A 2,693-nucleotide genomic window follows, 5' to 3' on the forward strand; every position below is an offset into this window, starting at 1 on the left:
TCCTTTCATTTTATAATTTATTTTTAATTCAATATTGCAAACATACCTTATAACGAAAACTGCTTACCTTTTTATAAGAGGCCCAATAGGCTAAACAGAACACTTAGGATCTACGGAACAAATATAGAAGTGTATTATTATGCACTATTAATCAGAGAGCACTTGATGAGTACCAACATGCTATTATCGGATGATGCGCTAGAGTCTCTTAATGGTATACCACTAATATCTTAGTAGATCTAATCTCATATACTTGGGCAAATTATATTATGCACGCATATCACTTTTACACTTTTAGCATAATGCTTTTACATACTTTACAATTTAATCATTGTGCTAATAACCTGTATGTTTATATCTTCTCTTCTCTTCTTTCTAACGTGGGATGCATGGACAATGATGGACGGTGTGTGTGTGTGTGTTTTTTTTTCCACACACACACACACACATATATAGACTAAATAAAATAATAAAATAATAAAATATCTTATTAAAATATTAAATAAATAATAATTATCTAATTAAATAATTATAAAATATTACCAACATCATCATTACTTTCTAGATTTCTCTCTCTTCCAATTGATCATTTTGCCCTTTGTGATCTTTTAAAATTTCATTCTTGAGTCATCACTTAATTTGAGAAAATTACAATTTAGTCCCTCATAATTCTTCACCTATTCAATTTGGTTCTAATTCTTCAATTTTCCTTGGTTTCTAGATCATCCACCCTTAAAATATTTTCACTATTAGTACTTTAACTTTTTCATATTTACACTTTAATCCCTCAAATTTTGAGTATTTACTTTTGGGCCACAAAACTTTTCTCACTTTTACAGTTTAGTCCTTTCTTGAATCAATATGTCATAATATACTTTCCAGTGACATTACTCAACTTTCCTCTTCTTGTCACTTTATTTCCTTATTTCACTATATTAAGGAGTTACCAATTTATTTATTAGACATTTTATTTCATCTGGCATTTAAAAAAAAATACAATTCAAGATACATTAACTTACCTCGTTGCTTGTTCATGGTTATAATTTCATTAATCCGATATCTTTTCTTTTTCACGTTCAAGTCTCGTATTTGAGTCATCTGAATCTTTATAAATAAATTTGATAATTATTTTCATTTATTTCATGTTCTAATACATTCAATTAATGCTCTAAACAAAATTATCATTTTGCCCCTAAGCTTTTAATTAATGACGATTTCATCCATAGGCTCAAAAAATAAAATTCTTGTAGTTTTAAATAATAAAATAATCCATTTCATGCAAATTGGTAATTTCCAACATTTTTACAAAATTACCCATAAAATTTTACTTTTATTCAATTTAGTCCCTGAGCCTAAAACATACAAATTAGTCATGCTAGTTGAATATTCATACATACTTTTCTCCTCCTCTCCATTCCACATCCTTAATTTCTATAACATGCTATAAATAACATTATCAATAATTTCAATAATTTCACTATTTACTTATATGTATATTCAAAACTGTCATTTGAGTCATAGTCACTAAACCATTTATATCTTGAGCTACAGAACTCGAAATTAAGATCCGCTAATTTTCCCTAAAACTAGACTTACATATCTTCTTACCATAAAATTTTTAGAATTTTTAGTTTAGCCAATAAGTACAGTTTATTCTTTAAAGTCACCTCTATTCTTCTACCTGACAGTTTTGACCCTTCTTTACTAAAAATTAATTATCTCCTCGTACAGGATTCAAATGATGTTCTCGTTTGTTTCTCTTGAAAATAGACTCATTCAGGAATCTAAAAATATAAATTTAATCCCCTAATTAGTTTTCTCTAATTTTTTTATGATTTTCCAAAGTTAGAACAGGGGAACCCAAAATCATTCTGACCTTGTCTCATAAAATTTATTATCTCACAATTTACAATTTCATTGCTTACACCGTTTCTCAATAACCTTTAATTTCATATTTTATTCAACCTCTAATTCAATTTCCACAATTTTTGGTGATTTTCCAAAGTTTGACTACTACTGCTGTTTAAGACTGTTTTAGTGAAACATATTGATTACCAAGTTTATAACACCCTTATTTCCATTCTCTACCATATTTCCCATCATTTTTTCTTATTTCCCTTCAGTGATATATCAAGAACATAGAACCTTATATAAGAAAACTCTACCTTAACATCATTTTCATGTTTTGATATTACCTTACATGAGAAACTCTACTTAAAATATATTGAAATCTTAAAGTTCTTACATTGTCCTATTGATTTCAATCTTTAACTTGATTTTTCTCTCTCCTCCAGGTTTTGTTTCTTGAATCCAACATGATATTCTAACTCCCCTTAGTCTCTTTAACATTTTTCTCTCTTGGTAGCTATGGAAATTCTTTTGATTTCTAGGTAAAAATGGTGAATTTTTGGTGGAAGGACTAAATTGTAAAGAAAGGAAAGTTTCTTCTTCTCTTTTCTTTCTAACGTGGGATGCATTGAAATGGATGGTGTTGTTTCCTCTCTTCTTTTTTTCTTTCCACACACACACATATATATATACTAAATAAAATAATAAATATCTTATTAAATATTAATAAAATAATATTTTTTCTAATTAAATAATTATAAAATATCATCAACATTATCATTACTTTCTAGATTTCTCTCTCTTCCAATTGACCATTTTTCCATTTGTGATCTTTTAAAATTCCA

This window comes from Gossypium arboreum, chromosome 5, assembly GCF_025698485.1.
Source record: "Gossypium arboreum isolate Shixiya-1 chromosome 5, ASM2569848v2, whole genome shotgun sequence".
NCBI lineage: Eukaryota > Viridiplantae > Streptophyta > Magnoliopsida > Malvales > Malvaceae > Gossypium > Gossypium arboreum.